The sequence below is a fragment of the Gopherus evgoodei genome, chromosome 6, assembly GCF_007399415.2.
Source record: "Gopherus evgoodei ecotype Sinaloan lineage chromosome 6, rGopEvg1_v1.p, whole genome shotgun sequence".
Taxonomy (NCBI): Eukaryota; Metazoa; Chordata; order Testudines; family Testudinidae; genus Gopherus; species Gopherus evgoodei.
This window is the reverse complement of record NC_044327.1, coordinates 61,655-84,145: the sequence shown is the minus strand read 5'-3', so window position 1 is coordinate 84,145 and position 22,491 is coordinate 61,655. Positions and strand designations below refer to the sequence as shown.

At 48.8% G+C, this 22,491-nt stretch overlaps 1 long non-coding RNA gene and 1 other non-coding gene across 2 annotated transcripts; both read left to right on the top strand.

The window, feature by feature from the left end:
- The first annotated feature begins 3,899 nt into the window (after positions 1-3,899).
- Positions 3,900-21,781, top strand: LOC115653606. Its single transcript, XR_004000966.1, has 3 exons — positions 3,900-4,066; positions 5,782-5,864; positions 21,664-21,781. It is a non-coding gene; the product is annotated as an uncharacterized LOC115653606 (long non-coding RNA).
- Positions 20,481-20,552, top strand: TRNAC-GCA. The gene has a single exon. It is a non-coding gene; the product is annotated as a tRNA-Cys (tRNA).
- Positions 21,782-22,491: the final 710 nt, after the last annotated feature.

Sequence of the window (22,491 nt, the reverse complement as noted above, 5' to 3'; positions counted from 1 at the left end):
CCCCCTCCTCTGATTTGCGCCTTTTGCCCTCTTTAATCCCTGTAAAAAGTAGGGAGGCCTGGCTCCCATTGTCTGGGGGGGGGCTGGGCACCTGGCCCCTGCCTGCCCAATGCTCAAAGCGCCCCATGATCTTGTGGATGTTTGCCGACTGCTGCAGGGTCATCTGCAGGGAGAGAGAGACGCGGTTAGGAGGTGATGCAGTCAAGGATTCCTCACCCAACACTGAGATGCAGCCACTTCTGGGGTAGGTTGCACAAGCTTGGAAGAATAAAGGCCTCTGGGCATATAGCAGGTTCCTTACACACACACACACACACACACACACACACACACACACACACACACACACACACACACACACAGAATATCCCTAAGGAATTAGAATCACCTGCTGCCTTCCCCTGTCCTGATGGATTCCCAAACGAGGATGCTCTTCAGCCTAAACCCATGTCCCCTTTTTTTCCAGTGCCCCTCAATCCCAACCCTAAATCCCTCCTGTGCACACTGCTCCTCACTCCCAACCAGAGCCTACTCCTCTTCACCCTTCTCCTCTATCCCAACCCACAGCCCCCTCCTATTCCCAGTGCCCCTCAATCCCAACCCACAGCCCCCTCCTCCTCACGCTGCTGCTCAATCCCAACCCACAGCTCCCTCCTTCCCTCCAGCAGCAGGTGCTTCAGACCCCCTCAGGATGATTTTCTTCCAAGGTTTCGTGTATGAGTCTGCATGTGGATTTTACAGTATGCTGGAAATATGTTGGGTTGCTTGCCGAAATGATCACTTTTGGCTGGTGTTGGATTCCTAGTCTCCATGTTATTGGGGTAGGAGAAATAAAGGGTTCTTATCCTTGTTGAGTAAATTGAGGGCAGCACAACTGTGCTCGGCAGACCCCGATTGAGGGACTCACCCTCAATTCAATAGCACTTGCTAGGCAGGGGACATGTGTTCCAAAGCCAAGTGGGCCGGGGTCTGGGTCCTAATACTAAAATTTAGGAGTTGGATCAATGTTAGGACAGGGTGACTGTGGAGGGATGAGTGAATCTCTAGACAACATAGTGAGTATGATGCCTTCTTATTTTCCCCCTTTTCCACCCAGAATGGCAGGTGAACTCTACATAGGCACCTCTGGGCTTGCACTGACTAAGGACAACAGCTGTGAGTGGGGTGCAGAGAGGGGATAGCTCATGTTAAAGAACTTTTGGTTGCTGGACTTACGAACCATAGGGAGAAGGACACTGTCCTGCTTATTTGGGGGTGGGTCTCTTCCTCGTGGTTTATGTTTATGCATTGGAGCTGCTGACATGACTTCTGCTAACCCTGGGCTTACATTGCAGTGTAGACATACCCTGAGAGGGCATCTATAACATGATAAAAGCCGTGTGGCCCGGCTGGCCTGGATCATCTGACTTGGACTCCTGGGGCTCAGGTTGTGAGGCTAAAAACTGCAGTGTAGACATTTAGGCTCAGACTGGAACCCAGGCTCGGAGACCCTCACCCTTTGTGGGGTCTCGGAGGCTGGGCTCAAGCCCAAGTGTCTACACTGTAATTTTATAACCCTGCAGCACAAGCCCCACAAGCCTGAATCAACTGACCCAGGGTTTGAGAATAGTGACTTGGGTGTGTTTATGACAGTGCAGATATAATGCTACACTATGTCCACACTGCAGTGAAACACCCCGGGCTGCCCCATGCCAGCTCGGGCTCCCGAGGCTTTGGCCGTGGGGTGGTAAATTTGCAGTGTAGATGTCTCAGCTCAGGCTAAATACTGGGCTCTGGGCCCCCTCAAAGCTGGGAGGGAGTTTAGCAAGCAAAAAGGATAAAACCGCAATGAAGTATTACCCTGAACTCAATGGCATATCTCCATAGATCTGTCTGCTTTGGGGCACGGACAATAACACGTCCTGCTGCATTCGTTATTTCATAGGGTGGTTTAGGATTTTCATTCTCAGATACTGGGCACAAAGCAGGACTCAACCCTCGGCATAAACTAGGTGAGCTGGCCACAGATTCTGGCAGCCACAATGAGCATTTGATGTGACAGCTCAGAGCTGCCCCTATTCCAGAGGGAGGGGGTCATCCATGAGGGGACTGGACCACTGACCTACCAGCTCCTAACTCCCAAACGTTCAGTAACTCTGTTATCAAGGCCTATGCGTGTAATTTAAACCATAAGAAAACCCACACTGGGCTAGACCAAAGGTCCTTCTGACAGCAGCCAAGAGCAGGTGCCCCAAAAGCCACTCAACAGGGCACCACTGGGAGTTGTTATCCCTGCCCCAAAAGCAAACAGACCAATGGAGAACTGCCATGAGTCCAGGGTAATACTTCACTGTGGTTTTACCATTTCCATTTGCTAAACTCCCGCCCAACCTTCTGGGCTCCTAGAGCAGGGTACTGAGCCTGAGCTGAGACACGCACACTGCAACTTTACAGCCCAAGCCACATGACCCTGATTAATCTGACACAAGCCTGCCCTGGGTCTTTCATTGCAGTGTGGACCTACCCTAATGTTATGTCTACACTGTGATTAAAACACCCAGGGCACCTGTCTGAAAGCCTGGGTCAGCTGACTCAGGGTTATGGGGCTTGGACTGCAAGACTATAAAATTACAGTGCAGACAGATGGGCTTGAGCCCAACCTCTGAGACCCCACGAGGGGTGAGGGTTTCTGAACCCAGGCTTCAGTGTGAACACAAATATCTGCACCACAGTTTTTAGCCTCTCAGCTTTAGCTCCAGGAGCCCAAGTCAGATGACCCAGGCCAGCCATGCTGCCATCTTTATCCCAGGAGAGTTGGACTCTAAGGGTATGTTCCCATTGCAAGGGAAGCCCAGGTGTGGCACGCTGTGCTCAAAGCAGCACCCTGCAAGCCCCATATTCACCACTCTCATGTAGAGATGATACGTTTTGAACAAAGTCTGCCTGGTGAGGTATCATTCTAAAAATCTTGAACTGTTCATCTGTTGAACCTTAATGTCTTCTTGCATTCTGTGTGCTCACATTGGTTTGGGAAGTTATGAAGTTTGCTCTGTGTGCATTACAGAAATATGTTATGAGGTTGGGAAATGCCCCCCACCAGCCTTTCAGGTGCAAAAACGGAGGAGCCAGACTCACTGCTGTCCCATTAAAGGTAGCTACACTCCCAAGGACTATCCCAGGAACCGTGTACAATGCAGACTTCGCCGAGACAACACAGCAACAATGGACACTGCTTGACTCACATCATAGCAAAGGAGCTTTCTAGAAAGTTGGAAGAAAATATGAAAAAGGGGCAGAGACATGACTTGGCATGTCTCCCCCACAATTCAACAGCTGGAAACACACCTGGAGGACAAAACTGCTTCAGAAATCAGAAGATAATAATAATAATAATACATTCAAACCAAAATCCCCAAATAACTTGTACTGGTTTTTCAGCAGAAAATTTTCGGTTTGGGGAATTTTGTTTTCTCAGTCAGACCTTGCCAAGGGAAGCAGGGAGAAAATGTTTGAGTTGCCTCCTTCAGAACAGCTTGGCCTAGACACTCTATCTGTGGGTCACTGTCATGGCCTTGCTGAGAACTGGAGTATTTTAATAATTTGGGGAGGTCCCAGGGTGTTTGGGGGAGATTATGAGGCTGTTACCTTTTGAGATAAAAACTAAGACATACAGGACTAAGAAATTTTTTTTAGAAATCTGAGATTTAGACATTTTATTTAAAGCAAGGGAGTTTCTGAGCAGGTTTTTGTTTGCAGGAAGCAACATTGTTTGATCTGTCATTGTACCAAAGGAGGAGATGGTTTTCTATAAAGGAGGGGTGAAGACTGAATGCATCTGATGAAGATAGGATTTGAACGCAACTGTGCAGAGAACCTTAGACTAGCAGTCCATCACTTTAACCACTCAGCCATTAAGAAATGGGCAGAAAGCAAAATCTAAGGCCAGCAAAGATAGGGACACTAAGGTGTTTTTAAATACTAAGCAGAAGCAGGGGCTGAATGAGCTCCCCCCTCACACCTAGTGACCAGCTGTGGGAAAGACTTCAAGAACAGACCGTGTTTGCCCAGACACACTTACTCTGTCTAGGTATGCCGCATGATGGGGCCGCTTCCCCAAAATGACCAGTTTTGGCTGGTGGCGGGTTACAAATCACTTTAGCACTGAGTGGTATGAATTGTTATCTTCCTTCCTGCATGAGTGAAGGGCAGCAGAACATACCTAGTCTGTTCTGATGGAACAATAGCTTTTATTGGACTGTATAGAAGTGACTGAGAACGTCACCCTAAACCAGTGGTCCCCAAACATTTCACACTGTGCACTCTTATCCATGGCTGTGGCCCCTCAGAAGCCAGAGTCGAAAACCGGGGCTGGGAGTGGGGCTATTGCTTGCTGAAGAGAGGGGTGCAGACAGGGGGAAGGGAGTGGAGGCCGAACTGGGAGTCAGGAACCCAGGCTGAGGTTGGGGTTGGAAAAGAGCTGGGACAGAGTGGGGCTGAGTCGTGCTCCCTCCATGGGGGCTGGCTGCTATGAATCTTCCTGTGTCCCCTTAAGAGTCATGCCCCACATTTTGGGGACCACTGAACCCTAATCGCTAAGCAGAGCCTAGTGATGCCAATTCCCAGGGAAAGGGAGAACAAGTGCGGGGGCCCCCAGCACTGAAACCATGCCCCCCTAACTTCTGTCTGTGGCTCCGCCCCCTTCCACACCTTCCACCCACGGCACCATCCACTGTCACCTCTGTTCCACCCCTTCCCCCTCTGGCCCCACCCTGTCACTCCTTTACCCCTACCCCACTGTGGCCCCGAGATCAGAGAAGCTCTGTGCCCCTGCTGCAGCCCCCGGGCCGTAGCACATAGTGAGAGATCCTCCAGCCCTGGGGCTGACATGGGGGAGACTTTTCCAGGGGGACCTAATTTCTACAGGGCCTCTAGTCATGGGCCCCACTGTCTCTTTGATGACGTAAGGTTTGAGGAGGCTGAGCCCAGTCGAGCCTCCATTACGAGCCGCCCAGGCTACCACTGCTCAGTGTGTGGCCAGTCTCTCTGTGTTCTCTGCTGTTCTTGCTGGGGGCTGCCTGGCCTTAGGGGTGGGGGACCCCCTGGCCACCACCCAGGGCTCCAGGGGGTCAAAGGGCACAGTGTGGCAGTAGAAAGGTGCTCACTGCTCTCCCAATGCTCCTCCATGGCCCCATAGAGGGTTAGGGGGAGCGAGGAGCAACACTATGTGCTCCATGCTTCCTGGTCACTTTTCCCACCTGGGTTGTGCTGTGAGGCTGAGGAAAGTGACCTGGATGCAGGGAACTCAGATGATGTCACTTCTTGCCCCTCCACTTCAACTCTGCAGCTCCTAGGGGTGTCCAGAGGAGGAGTGGGCAGCAATGCCAGCTGCTCCATGCACACAGATCACTGTCACCACATGGGTGCAGGAGGGGATGCAGGAGTTAGGGGTGAAGGGGGTGCAGGAGAGGGACAGTGGCTGGTGGTGCAGGAGGGGAGTGTAGGAGTTAAGGGGAAAGGGACACAGTGTAGGGGTTAGGGCCCAGGAGGGGTCCGGAGTTAGGGGTGAAGGAGGCGCAAGGGTTGGGAGTGCAGGAACTAGTGGAAAAGGGGGAGGGGGATCATCCAGGGCCGATGGGGAAGTGCCTAAGTACAAGTTTTACCCAGGGCACCATTTCCCCTAACGCTTGATAACATTTCTTGCTGGAAGGGGGAGAGGAGAGAGAAGAGGTGGTTTCTCTCTGTTTCTTTCCTCTCCATTTTCTGCTCCTTCCTTCAATCCCAGAAACCTCCCTTGTGATTCAGACTGTGCAGTGACGCCCTCCCCACCCCAGGCCTCTGGAGCCTTTGGAGCAGAAAGATCCCAGGAGCTGAGGAGGAATCCAGGGGTGAGTAGCTGGCAGGAAGGAGTCCTAGCAGCTCTTCTGGGAGCGCAGTGGAGGAATGACTCCCCCTTCTCTAGATTCTCCCTGTGGGGCTCTGGGGATCAGGGATGGTTCTGTGATAAATTCCATCCAACAGCCCCGTTTGATCCAAGCCGAGGGGCATCTCAGCTCTGCATGATCCCTTTGGCAGCACCAAACAAGGAATGTTTTCCACTGCCCAGGAGACCCAGCCAGGGATTGATGTGCTGGAGATATGTTGGGAAAGGGACTGTCTGAATTCCCAAGGCAGGGAATGAACAATCTACAGCAACATCTGTCATAAACAGATAGTAGGAGTTAATAGAACAGAAGTACTTTATATCTCTTTTGACTGTAAAGGGTTAACAAGTTCAGTGAGCCTGGCTGTCACCTGACCAGAAGACCAATCAGGGGACAGGATACTTTCAAATCTTGAGGGAGGGAAGTTTAGTGTGTGCTGTTAGTGTTTGGTTGTTGTTCACTCTGGGGGCTCAGACGTGCAACCAGGTTTCTCTCCAATCTCTCCAATACAGGCTCTTAATAGTTCAGAATAGTAAGTACTAGGTAGATAAAACGAGTTAGGCTTATGTTTGTTTTCTTTATTTGCATTTGTGTATTTGGTTGGAAGGAGTTTAAATGTGTATTTAGCTGGAAGGAGTCCAAATTCGTATTTTGCTGAAAGGATTTTAATTTGTATTTGTACACTTAGGCTAGGAGGGTATTCCCAGTATCTATAGCTGAAAGACCCTGTACCTAATCCATCTTAAATTTACAAAGATAATTTTTACTGTTTTTCCATCTTTAATTAAAAGTTTCTTGTTGAAGAACCTGATTGTTTTTTTATTCTGGTGAGACCCCAGGGGACTGGGTCTGGATCCAAGAGGGAATTGGTGGGGAGAAAGGAGGGAAGGGAGAGAGAAAGGTTAATTTCTCTCTGTGTTAGGATTACTTTCTCTCTCAGGGAGAGTCTGGGAGGGGGAGAGAGAAGAAGGGGGAAGGTAAATTTTCCTCTCTGTTTTAAGATTCAAGGAGTTTGAATCACAGTGATCTTCCAGGGTCACCCAGGGAGGGGAAGCCTGGGAGAGGCAACGGTGGGGGAACGGGTTTACTTTCATTGTGTTAAGATCCAGAGGGTCTGGGTCTTGGGGTTCCCTGGGCAAGGTTTTGGGGGGACCAGAGTGTACCAGGCACTGGAATTCCTGGTTGGTGGCAGCGCTACAGGTTCTAAGCTGGTAATTAAGCTTAGAGGAATTTATGCTGGTACCTCATCTTTTGGAGACTAAGGTTCAGAGTGGGGGGTATATACCATGACAAAATCATGAACCACAAACACACTCTAACCATGCTCCAGCCAGTAGGGAAATGGGCAGGAATTCTTGCTGTTCAGCCAGGGCCACAAGTACAGAGCTGCACAGCAGTGACTGTGCTGGGGAAGATGGTCTGAGCAAACAATTGGAAATGCCCCTTCAGTGAGAACAGAACCAGAATGTAGAAAGTCTCCTGTGTTAAGTGGTTGTGGCTGAGGGCTTAGGGAGCTGGGGTATGATACCAAGAGCCCTGATTTTCAAACTAACCATCAGATCTTGAATTTCAGACATTGAATGACCTGAATAAAGTGCTCTCACATGAGCTCCAGACCAACAACAGTGCACAGTAATTATTCAGCAAGTTTTTGAGGAGAACTGCAATGTTAGAGAGAATCATGAACTGCTCAGAGACAATTAATGCAGAGAAGCAGCAAAATTCATCAAACATATAAGTGGTTATGACTTATTTCCTTGGTCTTAAAAGAGAAGAACAAGGACCTGAGTCTCCTCCCTGTCAATAACCCCCTGCTCAGCCAATCAGGGTAGAGACTGAGGAAAGGAGGCTGAGGGTTCTCACCAGGGAGCCCAAAGAATGGCCCAGGTCACCGGTGGGAATCACTGCCTGAGCACTATTTCAGCCCCACATTTTTGGGTGGACCTCCCACAGTGGGAGCTGCCGAGCACTTCCCCGCAACACACACACCCACCCACCCCTCTCCTGGTATTGGGAGGGAAACAGGAGAAAGGACAAAAGATGCAAGAGACAAAGAGAAAGGAGGGAGAGATGGATGGAGGAAAATTTGAAACCAAAAGGACAAACCCTAATGTCCCCAGTGAGTCTAAGGGACAAAATCTCAGGTGTGGAATAAAATTCTGCCTCCTTAAGCTCGTGTTTTCCATGCCTAGAATTCAACTGTCACCAGATGGATCAGACTGAACAGGTTTCAAACCTCGAGGAGGCTCTTACCTTCTAAACAGGGACAGCTGTTTTCTAGTAAAATCACTAAAAGGAAAGGAGAAAACTTGAAAGAGGTTCCTCCTGGTGCTCACGTACGTGAACCCAAATACTCTCAGTCCTCAAAGACAGACCTTGAGAAGGAGACTTGCTGAAACAAAGCCATAGGGGTCTCTGAGGTTTCCCTGGCTCCTCGCCCCTGTCGTGCCTGGTTGATGTCAGCATCTCTCTGTGAGGTCACCACCTCCCCACCACCTTTGACCAATAGTCTGAGGTCCTGCAAAAGGCCTTTGTGATGTCACTGCCACACCCCCTACCTTGCTGTGCTAATGTCCTGTCCCTGGCCAGGCACTTTGGAGGTTTGAGCTACTCCCTATGGATCACCCCACTCAAGGAGCGTTCGTTCTAGGAAGCAAGCCGGCTAGACAGAAATACATCAGACACTGTTCCCAATGCTACAGTCATTTTTTCAGAAATTAGTTGACTTTATGGCCAGAAGAGACCTTTAGAGCATCTAATCTTACCCCCTTCATATCACAAGCCTCCTGTATGACACAAAAGCTACATTTGGGGCAAACACATTCCAGAAAGACATCTAGTCTTCATTAAATGACATCAGAAGATGGCGAATCCACCACTTTCCTTGGTAGCTTGTTCCTGTGCTGAATCATCCTCGTTGTTGACTATTTGTGCCTTAGATGTAATATGAATTTGTCTCTTTTCATCTTCCAGCCACTGGGTCTTGTTAGGCCTTTCTCTGCTCGATTAAAGAGCCCCTTAATACCCAATATTTTCTCTCCATTAAGGCACTTCAAGACTTCAATGAAGTCACCTTTCAATTTTCTTTTGATAAGCTAAACAGGTTGAGCTCTTTCAGTAGCTCTCTAGAAGGTATTTTTCTCCAGCCCTCAGAACATTTGGCGGCTCTTTGCTGTCCCAGCTCCAATTTCACATTATCTTTTTCAAATGAAAACACCAAAATTGGAGGCAGTATTCCACTCTTAGTCTCACTGATGCCGTGTCACCTCCTGTGATGTTATTGACATAATCTGTAACTATAGATCACTGTTGCAACCACTCATATATTTGCAGCCAATATTGTAGAAAGGTTGTTGTGTAAGGGGTGTATGGAGAAGTTCTGACTGGCTGATTATAATGATGCTATCTCTAGAAGTGTATCATTTTTCTAGTTGATGTTATGAATAATGGCTGTATGCTGCCCGTATTTCAAACTTGTGCTATGCTTCCCGGGAACACTCCAGCCAGACAAGTTGGTATCAGTTCTGCCTAGCCTGCTTGATGGCTCATTAAGGACCATGAGTTATACAACTGACCCACTGAGAGAAGGCAGATATGCCTTGTGACTCAGCAAGGTATGCAGGGACCTGCCTATGGACAGAACTTTAAGGGTTTTTTTCTCTGCCACGTGATGAATAGAGTGCCCTTGGGACAAAGAAAGCAAAGACCTCATGGCAAGAGACTATAAAAGGCTCATGCTCCAAAACGTCTGTTAGTCTATAAGGTGCCACAGGATTCTTTGCTGCTTTTACAGATCCAGACTAACACGGCTACCCCCTGATATATAAAAGGCTGATGACTTGTCTCCAATCCTGCTTCATACCTCTGGAGGGACTTTGCTACAAACTGACGCTCTCTACAAACTACTGAATGACCCATCTCAGCTGTGGATGGACTCCAGAGACTTGATTTCAACCTGCAGTTTATTCCATGACTGCTACAAGCCTGAACCAAGAACTTTGCCATTACTGGATGTGAAGGGTTCAAATCCATGTGCATTTTATATAACAACCTGATCTATGGATTGTGCCAGCTCTTTTCCAGACCCAAAGTCCAGAGCATGGTCAAGGGATCAGAGGCCTAGCAAATCGTGATCTGCTAAGAGGAAGCTGGGGTAAACAGAAAGCCTTGCTTGCTAAGATAGACCTGGTCAGCAAATTGCCAGGTGTTGGAGCTAAGAACTAAAGAATTGTGTCTTATTCAGAGTTGCAAACTGAACAAAGAATCCCTGTTCCTATTCTGTTAGTCTCTTCTGTAGGGAGACATTCTTCCCACAGATCCAACCTTGAGTTTATGAGAAGTTGGCACATGACAGTGTAAGATATGGCATCCTTCCACCTCCCTTCCCAGGGACCAATGCCTTGCCTTTAGACACCCAGAAAACAATCTTTATTGCCATATATTGTCACTGGTTATTTGCTTTAACCCCTATGAATGTACCTGTTGGACCATCAAAGGAGTTCCTCCCATCCTATGGACTTCAAATCAGAATTCAACACAGGTATTTTATACTAATAACATTTTATCAAATTATTAATTAAATGTTAACCTGCTAACTTGAGACCATGGGCGGAGACATTATGTAACCTGTTAACCACTGGCTAATGTGCTGTCTTGTCTTGCTGCAAAACCTAGCCTGGGGTGTGGAACTGCCTAACCCATCACTTTCCCCCGCCCAAGGAAAACCTATATATTCTATTGTAATCAATTGATTGACAGTGTCTCTAAGCCTAATAAGCAAGGTGACACTCTGCCAGTGCTGTGTGTAATAAACTCCTATTATTGACCTCTACACGGTGTAGATTTATGTCCTTCACAGACACCTGCTGAATAAAGAGGAGATTCAGCATCCAGCACTCAGTGGTGCCTGGCTGAATGTGCCTCCTCTCCCCACAGCTTGGTGATCTTTTGAGGAAATGGAGAAGACTGCCTTTGCCTAGCTATACATTTCTTGCAAAAGAAACAGGTCTTTTTGGTGACAAGTTTTGAAAGGAGCCACTAGACAAATGTGGAGACAAGAAAAACATCCCCTAACTGAACTTTCAGAAGAGTCTCTACCAAAGCCTTTTTTCACCAGCAGGGGCCTCTCTGTGCACAGAACTCCTGGTAGCTTGATGGCTGCAGGCAGTGGAGAACTCTGTTTTGGCATCTCTTTGTCTCTTTGGGGTGAACATCTGCAGTAACTGTTGAAAGGCCTCTGGACAGGGGTCTTTGGGAAGAGCTGGCTGAAGAACCTTCCTAGTAACCAAGAAATTCTGGCTTGGCCTGACAGTTCTTCCTTGCTGAACCTAATGTCTCTGTTGGCTCCTTTTTCATATCTCTCTTCATAAAAAGAAAAGACCTGTCAGCAGAATCCTTCTAAGTGGTGGTTCAAGATGGAGAGAACCTTCCTTGTGGCTGAGCCTTGGTGCCATGGGGCACGTCTCACCACTGCAGAGCCTCCTGTTGGCCATCCTGGGAATTAGCTCTGGTCCTCCGGTGCACCTGCATCCAGTGGCGTCTGGCTGCCATCTGTTTTATCATTAGGACCCATGTTGCTCTCAGGACTTCAGTGTCCTCTTATGGACACAGCCCTCTGGCTGTGCCCCACTCAGGTCTCTCCCCACTTCCAGGGGGCACCTGTCCTCTACCCAGACACTTGCCTCAGTGGCCAGCTGCAGTCCAGGGTGTAGCCACCTGTGTCAGTGGCGACTGAGGCAAACGGGGTGCACCTCCAACACCCGCCATCTCCTTCCCTGGACCACTTCCCCACAGACCTAGCACCTTCCTCCACCTTTGTATCAGGGCCTCAGTCTGGCAGTAGTGGGCCAGGAGGTCACTCATGCCCCCCTTACCCGCCCAGCACTACTCTGATCATGGTACCCCCCCACCTCCTTCCTTCAGGGCAGCCAATCCTCCCTCCTCAAACTCCAAGGAGTGACTGACTCTTGCGGTGCTGAGCAGCCCTTTATATATGGGCTGCTCCATCAAGCCTTCTCCTGATTGGCTCTCCCAATAAGCCCTTTCCTGACTGGCTGAGTTCTGCGCCGCCTCTGCAAGGCTGCCTTAATTTTTTTCCTGCTTGTTTGGGGCAGCCATCCCACCACACTTGGAAAGTGGCAAATGAGAAGTCTAGAGCTGAAGGAAAGGTTACCATGACTCAGAACTGAGCCGAGGTTGCTGCGACTGAAACACAGGTCACTAGCCACTATATGATCACAGTGGCTGGTGGGAGAAGCACATGTTAGAAGCCCTCTGTCAACTCAGCTGTGGCTTTCTGTGCACGGAGAGCCAGACACCGCAAGGTCTGCAAGCCTTGAGGGAAATGGAGAATGTCTGTACTTTGGAATTTGCAGGTGTTTTCCTGGGCCATCAAATGGAACAGTTGTAAATACTTTCTTGAGGCAGATACCCTGGCTTAGCTGGCTAAAGCACCTGCCTAGTAAACAGGAGATCCTGGGTGCAACATCCAGTGGTGCCTTGTTGTATGGCTTTTGTCTCCTCTGCTCACATTTTCCTGTGTCTTTCTAGGAAACAGAAGAGACCTCCCTTTGTATACAAGTAACTGCTTGCTAAGAAAAAGGCTTCTTTGGAGAGAAGCATTGGAAAGAATCAAATCACAAGCCTGGAGCTGATGAAAAGGCTGCTGTGACTGCCAATGGCATGGCAGTTGCTTCAACTGCAATTGCTGCAACACAAGAGCCTGTGCCACACGTCCTTGGGATTCGCTGGGGATGTCCACACACAGAGGCCATGTCACCTTCCTTTTGATTGTCAGTGATGAGAAATGGAGCAGCTGGGAGAAAAGTCCCAGAGAGCAGCACCGTAGCTAAGCTGGCCGAGGCACCTGCCAGGTAAAGTGGTGGTTAGGGATGCAGCACCCAGTGGTGCCTTGCCAAGTGTGTCTGCTCTTCCCACCTTTTGGTCAATCTTTCGAGGAAGCAGAGAAGACTTCCTCTGCCTTGCAGTGCAAATGCTTCCAAAAGAAAGCGGTCATCTTTTCTGACAAGTGTCGGAAGGGGGCACCTAAGAAATGTGGAAACAAGGAAAAGGTCATCGTAACTCAACTTGCATCTTGAGGCTACAATGCAGAGCACTGAGCACTGTACGACCACAGCTGGTGACAGAAGGGGCTTTTCCAAAGGCATTTTCCACTAGCAGGGTTCTCTCTGTGTGCAGAATTCCTCATCATTTGATGTTTGCAGGTCCTGGAGATCACTATTTGGCATCTCTCTCTCTATCTCAGTGAACATCTGCTGTGGCTCATGAAAGTCTGTGAAGGGATCTAGGGGATGCAACCTGAGCCCTGTGTCCCACCGCCTGGATTCCCTCTCACACTGTGATGCTGTGACAGGCTGCGAATCTCTGGCACATATTGCACTTACACAGACATCCACAGGTAGGGGCACATCCAACTGAGTGACATGAATGCTTCTCCCAGCCACTCATAACACTAACGCTAGAGAGACTCCGCCAATTCCCCCCAGCTCTGCAGCCTGGCACCCCTGGATCATACCATCCTGCCTTAATCAGAAGCCTGATCGGTGTGAGTTTATTACGCAGAGTCCACCCCTCCCTCACTGTGACTAGTACATGAACCAGCCTTGTAATGGAGCTGAGATTTCCGAAGCAAATTTTCTCAAGCAAAATGTACTAGTTTAAGTACAGCATAAAACAGATTTATTAACTGCAGAAAGGTGGATTTTTAAGGATTAGAAGTGGTAGGCATAAAAGATCAAAGTAAGTTACCAAAGAAAAATTCACACTCTAAACTTGACACCTTATTACACTAGGCAGTAGATAGGTTATGCACACAGGAAGGCTTAATGCTCGAGCTGCAGCACATACTGGACAGGCTTAAGGCTGGGCTGCCCATGGCAGGAGATCAGAAGACTGGGCCCCTGAAGGGGCAGGTTGGGGCTTCCTGGATCCCAGTTGCTCACAGTCAGCCCCCCACCCCCACTCCCAAGTCATCCATTGTGCCCTCAGGTCGGCCAGAATAAAGCAGTGGTTTTCACTGCACCAAGTCCACTTATGGTTTACAGGCAACTCCCAGACCCCCCATAGCCCACCATCTCGGCCAGAAAGAAGCCCACTCAGCCTCCCCATTGCTTCTTTTCCTTCCCTCCAGAACCCTACTTCTCCTGGCCTGTACGTAGCCATCTCTGGGATGCCAAGAGGCACGCAACGGGATCTATCTCCCAAAAACCAACCACACCTCCATGGGTTCGGCCCTCAGAAGGGCAGATGGGGCTTTCCTGGATCCCAGCTGTTCACAGCCAGCCCAGTCCCCACCTCCAAAGCCATCAATCACGCCCCCAGGTGGGCCATAAAGGGACAGCCATTCTCCACTGGACTTAGCTTTGCTTGTTTTCCTTTCACCCAGCACCATCCTTCTTCTCCTGGGATGCAAATAGCCATCCCTGGGATGCCAAGAGGCAGGCACAGGATTCTACCTCCCAGCAGCCAACCGCACCTCCCCAGGCTATTCTACTAACCCCATTTAGCTGCACAGCTTCTGCCCTGCCTTCCTCAGCTCGACTTTCCTCTATTGCCCCATTCCTGGCTTACTTCCTCCATCGGCAAGTCATGCAAAGGAGGCCAGCAGGAAGTGACAGCCTCTATAGGCCAACCTCCAAGGGCAGAGGAGGCCAAGCCACAAGCCTCCAAAAGGTGACACGCCATACTGCTCTAGGTTCTCCAGACTGACACCAAGGTGCTTTCTCCACTGACGTCAGCACTCTCTGTCATGCGGGGGTTGGAATTATCCCAGGGACAGGACAATAGTAGAAGGAGGAGCCCCTTCTTGGACAGCAAGGGGATCCGAGAAAAGGAAGCCAGCATGTTTCTACCAGATTTTAATCCAGGGACCTTTTGCGTGTTAGGCAAATAAGATAACCACTACACTGTAGAAAATCCATCCGCTTGGCTGGTGCTCGCCCTGGCACACAACGATGGGCAAACCTAGAGATAGTGGTGGCAGCCCTCCAATAGGTCAGCTGGCAGAGCAGAGGATTGGAGCCAGGGCTCATGAAGTCATCCTTACATCGCCCTTGTGACTCCAGCTTAAGGAAGAGCTTCTTTTTCTTCCCCTTGCTGAGGGAGAGCAAGAGAAGAACCAAAGGTCAGATGGGCCAACTCGGTGCAGAAGCCCATGCTGTCTTTTCCTGCTGCATAGCCTGAAATGAGGGACTTGGGGCAGTTAAAGGACCTACTGCACTTTCAGAAGAACCCCACCCTGCACACAGGAGGATAGAAGAGCATTCCAAGGTCAGGGATTGAGCCAGGGACCTTTAGTTCAGCACTCACCCAACTGAACTATTTCAGCAGCTGCTAGGTTTCTTTTCATCCTACTGCTTTTCTGTATGGGATGTTTTTGTCAGCTGTGGCACAGAAAAAGGAGGTCACTGGGAGTGGCCCATGAAGGCAAGATTCACTTTTGCCTTCCTTGCTTGGCTTTACTCACTTCCTCACCCTATTCCTGCCTTAGTTCCTGGGTTTCCTGATGGCAACAGGGGCCCAGTGGTATGAGGATGAAGTTGGGCAGCTAGACTCTGGTGGCAAAAGTCCTGCCGCCACTTGCCACCCCACTCTCTTCTCCCAGCTTCACATCTTGGCCAACAGGGACTTGGTGCCCAGCACTACAATGGAAGGCAGTGGACAGAGCTACCCTTGCCTTGAAGCTCCAGCTCATTAAACCATATTTTCAATCAGTGCTGGCCAATGAGAGACCGACATCGCTTGCTATTTTAGCACTTGAAAATCCCATTGGCCAATCTTTGGATCTCTCTGATGCTGTGCTTCAGTTCGTGAGGGCAAAGGCGAGAAAAGTGACCTTTGAAATAAAGCACTAGGGTTAACATCCTAACGCTGTCTCCTCCTGTAACACTGTTTAATACTGGCCCACCCTGTGCTGGTGACAGTTCCATTTCCATTTGGCATGAATAAATACAGGTTTACAGATCCTAACCTGCAAATTTATCATTTGATATGACAGAGAGAATCGTGCATCCACATTGTGCATCAAAATCATGAACTGAGGCTATGGCTACACTTGAAACTTCAAAGCGCTGCCGCGGCAGCGCTTTGATGTGTGAGTGTGGTCACAGCGCCAGTGCTGGGAGAGAGCTCTCCCAGCACTGCACGTACAGCGCTGCGGCACTGTTTACACTGACGCTTTACAGCGCTGTATCTTGCAGGGCTCAGAGGGGTGTTTTTTTCACACCCCTGAGCTCGAAAGTTGCAGCGCTGTAAAGCACCAGTGTAGCCATGGCCTGAGCTACAAATGCAATTAAAAATAACTGAAGACACTTCTTGCCTGGGATGCCACTTGAGCTAGGGGAGGCCCTGTCAGGGAAAGCAGGAGTTAGTGTCACATGCCTATTTTCAGGCTGTAATCTGTGGGCACCCTTCTCTGGGGCAGGGATCGCAGTAGCCCAGACTCGGGGCTGGAACAGGCCCCTGATTGAGGGGGTGGCTGCATGGTTTACAGTGCTCTGATGTCTCAGACAATGTGTCTCTCCCAAAGCCTCAGATCTGCGTCCCCAGAAGGCTCCTGAACTAACTCTGCTCTTTTCACAGTCTATAGCAAGAAGCAGCAACAAGGGTCAGGGATGAGCCGTAGGGCACTAGGTGAGGGGCAGAGGCTTCAGGAGCCCAGAGTGTTTGCCTGTCTGGGGCATTTGGGCTGAGACCTCAGGGACACATTGTGAGGCAGAACCCCAGGCATCTGTATGAAAGGAGCATAAGGACATAAGAACGGCCGTACTGGATCAGACTGGATCCATCTAGTCCAGTTTCCTGTCTTCCCATAGTGGCCAAAGCCAGATGCTTCAGAGGAAATGAACAGAACAGGTGATCATCAAGTGATCCATCCCCTGTCACCTATTCCCAGCTCCTGGCAAACAGAGACTAGGGACACCATCCCTATCCATCCTGGCTCAGAGTATATCCTCCATGAATTGATTTAGCTCTTTTTTGGAACCCTGTTATAGTCTTGGCCTTTACAACATCCTCTGGCAAGGAGTTCCGCAGGTTGATTATGCGTTGTGGAAAAAATACTTCCATTTGTTTGTTTTAAATGTGCTACCTATTAATTTCATTTGGTGACCCCCTAGTTCTTGTGTTATAAGAAGGAATAAGTAATACTTCCTTATTTACTTTCTCCACACCAGTCATGATTTTCTAGCCCTCTATCGTATCCCCCCTCAGTCACCCTTTTTCAAAGCTGAAAAGTCCCAGTCTTATTATTCTCTCCTCATATGGCAGACACTCCACACCCCTTTTCTGAACCTTTTCCAGTTCCAAAACATCTTTTTTTAAGATGGGGCGACCATATCTGCACGTGATATTCAAGATGTGAGCTCACCATGGATTTATGTAGTGGCAATAATATTTTCTCTCTCATTATCTACCCTTTTCTCAATGATTCCCAATAGTCTGTTCCCTTTTTTGACTGCCGCTGCACACTGAGTGGATGTTTGCAGAGAACTATCCACAGTGACTCCAAGATCTCCTGCTTGAGTTGCAGCAGCTATTTGACATCCCATCGTTTTCTATGTATCGTTGGGATTATGTTTTCCAATGTGCATCACTTTGTATTGATCAGCAATGAATTTCATCTGCCATTTTGTTGCCCTTTCACCCAGTTTTATGAAATCTCTTTTGAACTCTTCACAATCTGCTTTGGACTTAACTATCCTCAGTAGTTTTGGATCATCTGCAAATTTTGTCACCTTGTTGTTTAGCAGATCGTTTATGAATATATTGACTAGTCCTGGTCCCAGTACAGACACCACTAGTTCCCTGTTTCCATCCTGACAACTGACCATTTAGTCTTACCCTTTGTTTCCTATCTTTTAACCAGTTATTGATCCACGTGAGGACCTTCCGGAGGTGATAGTAAACCGGTGTGTTCTGGTATGGGGTACCGACAAGAGCTGGTACGCTGTGCCAGCCCGACCTGGCTTCCCCAGGCTGGTGATTTAAAGGGTCCTGGGCTCCCTGCAGAAGCCGGAGCCCTGGGCCCTTTAAATCACTTCCCGAGCCCCCCTGCCAGAGCCCCGGGGAGCAAATCACTGCCATGGATGCTGCTCTCTCCCACTCTGCAAACACAGAGCAGGGGCAGCAGAAGCTTTCTTACGGTGGGGAGGGCACCATTGTCCGAACTGTGGCACCCCCATGATACCCCTCCCCTAAGGACCCACACTCACACCACCTCTCCCCCCGAGGCCACACCCACAGAATGCCTCTTCCCCCCAAGACTGCACCCTTCCCCGCCTTCATCATTTGTCCTAACAGTCAGTAAAGAGTGGTGGGGACATGGCCCTCTAAACCCCCTGTTCCAGCACCCCTGACACAGCGCTAAGCAGGCAGCAGCATGTGCGTGTGACAGAGAGTGCTGTGCTGAGTTGTGCTGAACTGAGCCAGTGAGAGAAGGGGGGCTGATGCTAACATACTCACTCTTCCCCAACACACACTGTCTCTCCCACACACACACACTGCAGTTGAAAAGCAGTTGGCAATCTAGTAGGATGCCCATTAGAACAATAGGATGGAGAAACCTGCATCATGTCATGCTGTACCAATCCATGAGGCATTGCAAACCCTTCCCAAAGCACCCTGCAGCACAGTGGGATAGCTACCAACAGTGCACTGTTGTCTGTGGTGATCCAAGAGATGCTAGCATGGATGTGCTCTGGAGACACAGGGTGGACATGCAATAGCTGTTCAATTAAAACACCTTAATTAAAGCCACATCAACCTTTAGTGTAGGCCTAGCTTGAGAGTAAGACAAGACCCAGCTCCCTTGGAGCTAAAGAGCCACAACTTCCTCCATAGTTGGCAGGATTTGAACCTGGACAGAGATACCCCAAAGGATTTCTAGTCCACCACCTTAACCACTTAGTCACAACTACTTTCTTGAGACATTTCTCTCACTACATTCTAGTTCTGTTCTCACTGAGTGATCAATTCCAGTTGTTTCCTCAGACCAGCTTCCACAACACACACTGCTGTGCCGTTGTGTAAGTGTGTCCATGGCTGAACAGCAAGAATTCTTGCTCCTTTCCCTTCTGACTGGAGCATGAGGAGAGTGTGTTTGGGGTTAATGACGTTGCTGTAGCTTGTTGTCCATTTCCTGCCTTGATCATTCAGACAGTCCCTTTCCCGTCATATCCCCAGCACATCAGTGACTGCGATAGCAGAGGGCAGGTTTTCTCTGGGGCACTGAGCTTTGCCGAGGGGTTGGTGGCTCCTGTCTTTCCTCACACTGGAGTAAACTCAGCTTTTTATTCCATCCTTGATGTTTCAAGGAATAACAACAGATGACCAAAGAAAGAGGTGGACAGGGTGGGTCTCAGGGGAGGGGCAGAGAGGTTCAAGAGGTGGGCAGGGCAGGGGAGGGTGCAGAGAGGCATGGGTGGTGAGCAGGGCGGTTCTCAGGGGAGAGGTCAGAGAAGTGAGAGGGGTGGACAGGGCAGGTCTCAGGGGAGGGTCAGAGAGGTGTGAGTGCTGGGCAGGGCAGGTCACAGGGGAGGGGGTAGAGAGGTGCAAGCGGTGGGCAGTCTCATGGGAGGGGCAGAGGGGTACGAGCAGTGGGCAGGGCTGGACTTAGGGGAGGGGGCAGAGAGGTGAGGGCAGCAGGCAGACCTTGGGGTAGCGGGTGGAGAGGCATGGGGAGGCCTTGGGGGAGGAGAGGAGCAAGTGTAAGGTGGACCAGCAGGCCTCAGCCAAAGAAGAAGAGCTGAGGTGGGAAGTGGCCAAATGGGAGTGAGGGCAGAGCACAGGATGAGCCTCAGAGGGAGGAGAACGAGGGAAGGGGATGGAGTGGGAGGACAGCACCACGGTCTAGGCAGGGCCGTCCAGAGGATTCATGGGGCCTGGGGCAAAACAATTTCGGGGGCCCCTTCCACAAAAAAAGTTGCAATACTATAGAATACTATATTCTCATGGGGGCCCCTGCAGGGCCTGGGGCAAATTGCCCCACCTGCCCTCCCCATGGGGGGCCCTGCCCTCAGCCTCTCCTCGTAAGTCCCCTAAACCCTAATCATTTTTGTTGCCCTCCCCTAGACTCTCTCCAATTTGTTTCTGTAGTGGAGGGTGGGGAAAACTGGACTCAATGCTCCAGGTGTGGCCTCACCAGTGCCAAATAGAGGGGAATAATCACTTCCCTCGATCTACTGACAACGCTTCTACTAATCCAGCCCAATATGACCAGTTACCCATATTGAATGCAGACACAGCAATATTTGACTAATTGGATACTGTCCATTCAGGAGGTTATTTCCCACCTATTCATAAATAATGACGATGCTCTACATGGAGGGGAAAGAGCTGTCCTGTCCGTGTAGTTAACCCATCTCCCCAAGAGGTGGTAGCTCTGTCAGTGGGGGGAAGCTATACTGGGGTGTGTGCAAGCTGTGATGTCTAAATGTGTATATAAAGTTTAATCAAACCCCATTTTTAACCCCCCTGTGTTATGGGAATAGAAAAGGAGCTCTCTGGGGCACAGCCTGTCCTTCAAAATCCTTAAGATCACTGACTTGCCTATGCAAATGTCAGGGGGGTATAACTCAGTGGTAGAGTGTTTGACTGCAGATCAAGTGGTCCTTGGTTCAAATCCAAGTGCCCCCTCACAAACTTGTTTCTTCAATAAAAATCATTTCATTTCTAGTATGTTCAGGAGCCCCACTAAATAGGGATCTCTGAACCAAATAGACACACTCAATGCTTTCCTGTGAAAATGCATAAAAATCTAGCAAACATGTCCCCCAGCTGAAATCAGTTCTGTCATGGAAAAGACCACCACCCAGTTGATTTTGAATCAGACAGCCTGAGGCACCTTTATTGTTATAACAAGATTACAAGTATGCACACAGGGAGAGAGAGCGTAACCTCCAGCAAGAGATAAGCCGCTCTGTGCCTTACAAATTTTGCCAAGCTTATAAAGGTTAAAACTGCAAAACATCATATAGATTACACAAGTTATTTTACATTTTTGGTAATGCAATTTTGCAAATCAGCAGGTTATTTACTGTAAGTCCAGTTTGGGGTATTTCCAGTTATTGTTTCTTTTGCAATTATATTGACTGTCTTATGACCCCTTGATTGCAAATACATATTGCAGAAGTCATTAAAATAGTGCATATCAGCAAGCTAGTTGAACATATTTCATGTGTTCTGGCAGTGATTGAGCTGGTTATTTTGATAGCCCCTCCTTGGAGTTTCCCTTAAGCAAGCATTAGCTATTATATTGTATATTGCATAAGGCTAAGCTGGCACTCAAGGGGACCCCTTGTCCCCCTCCTAGTTCCTCTTTTGTCAGTGTTCCATACCCCATTTCTTCATATCTAGTTTCTCCACACCCAGTGCCTGATATGTTGCTAAACAAGTCTATTTGAGAACTAAAACCATGGCTTTTATTTAACAATTATTTGGCTTATATTAAGTTTAGCTAAAGTCTAAGGCCTAGATATATGGACCTATAAACTAATAAAGCTAAAAGCATTACTTGTTACAATATTATATGTTAGGATTACAGATGCCTGTATCAATGTCAGGGCTCTGCAGCAGGATACCGTTCGTTTGTTATTTCAATCAGGACCCTGGTGCAGCATCCGTGACAGTGACAGCAAACTCTCAAAGGTCGTGGTGGCTAGACAAGGCTCTTTATGGATGGTTGCAAAGCTTCGTCTAACAAGACGCGGGGGGGGGTTATGATCCCTCACAGTTCCAATCTTCTAAGTGTCTAGGTTTGTTTTCATCAATTAAACAAAGGCACATGAAGACACATTTGCAGGTCCTTGGCCTCCATGGGCTACAATGTGCAGAAGAACAAGAACCACATCCACTTGGGAGGAATGGACTAGTCTGGATTATATTTGGTAAGTAAGTTGCCATTGGGACTGAAAACTCTACTGGAGATGGACAGGAACTTGTTACAAAACTAAAATAACCAAGATTTACCAAACTCCCTGTTACACATTCAATCCTCTCTTTGCGCACACGGCATCAATTGGGGCTCTAATAAATGGCAACCTTCCTTTAACACAGATCATTGTTCCTTGTAACTTTCAGATACATTCAAATAGCAGCTGTTTAGAGGTCATGTGCTTCTAGTTCATGAGCAGCAGCAGAGTCTCTGTACTTTTACCAACTGTAGAGCTGGGTGTGTCTGCATCCAAGTAACTGCAGAGTCAGTGTAGTGCCAGACAGTTAATTGCACAGTCTCCCTTTCTGGTCTCATTGATCATTTGGGTAGAAACAGCAACAGTTTGGTGGTTTTTGTTTTTTTCCCCTTCCTTTTCTCCTAAGGAATGTGTGATCTTGAGCACGTTATTTTAAGTTCTTTGTGGGTCAGGAAAATTCCATCTGCTTGAAATAGGTGGGGAAGTGACCTGTTTGTATAATCTAAAATAATGGAGCTTTTGTAAAGCAGTTTCATCTTTAAATATGCTGGGATATAAATAGTAAGTTCTGTGGCCAGACACCAGGCCAGGATCAACTGATGGGGCCAGGATCAATTAATTACAGAAGAAACAAACTCTTGGGAAGTAGATGTAATTTGTCCCCA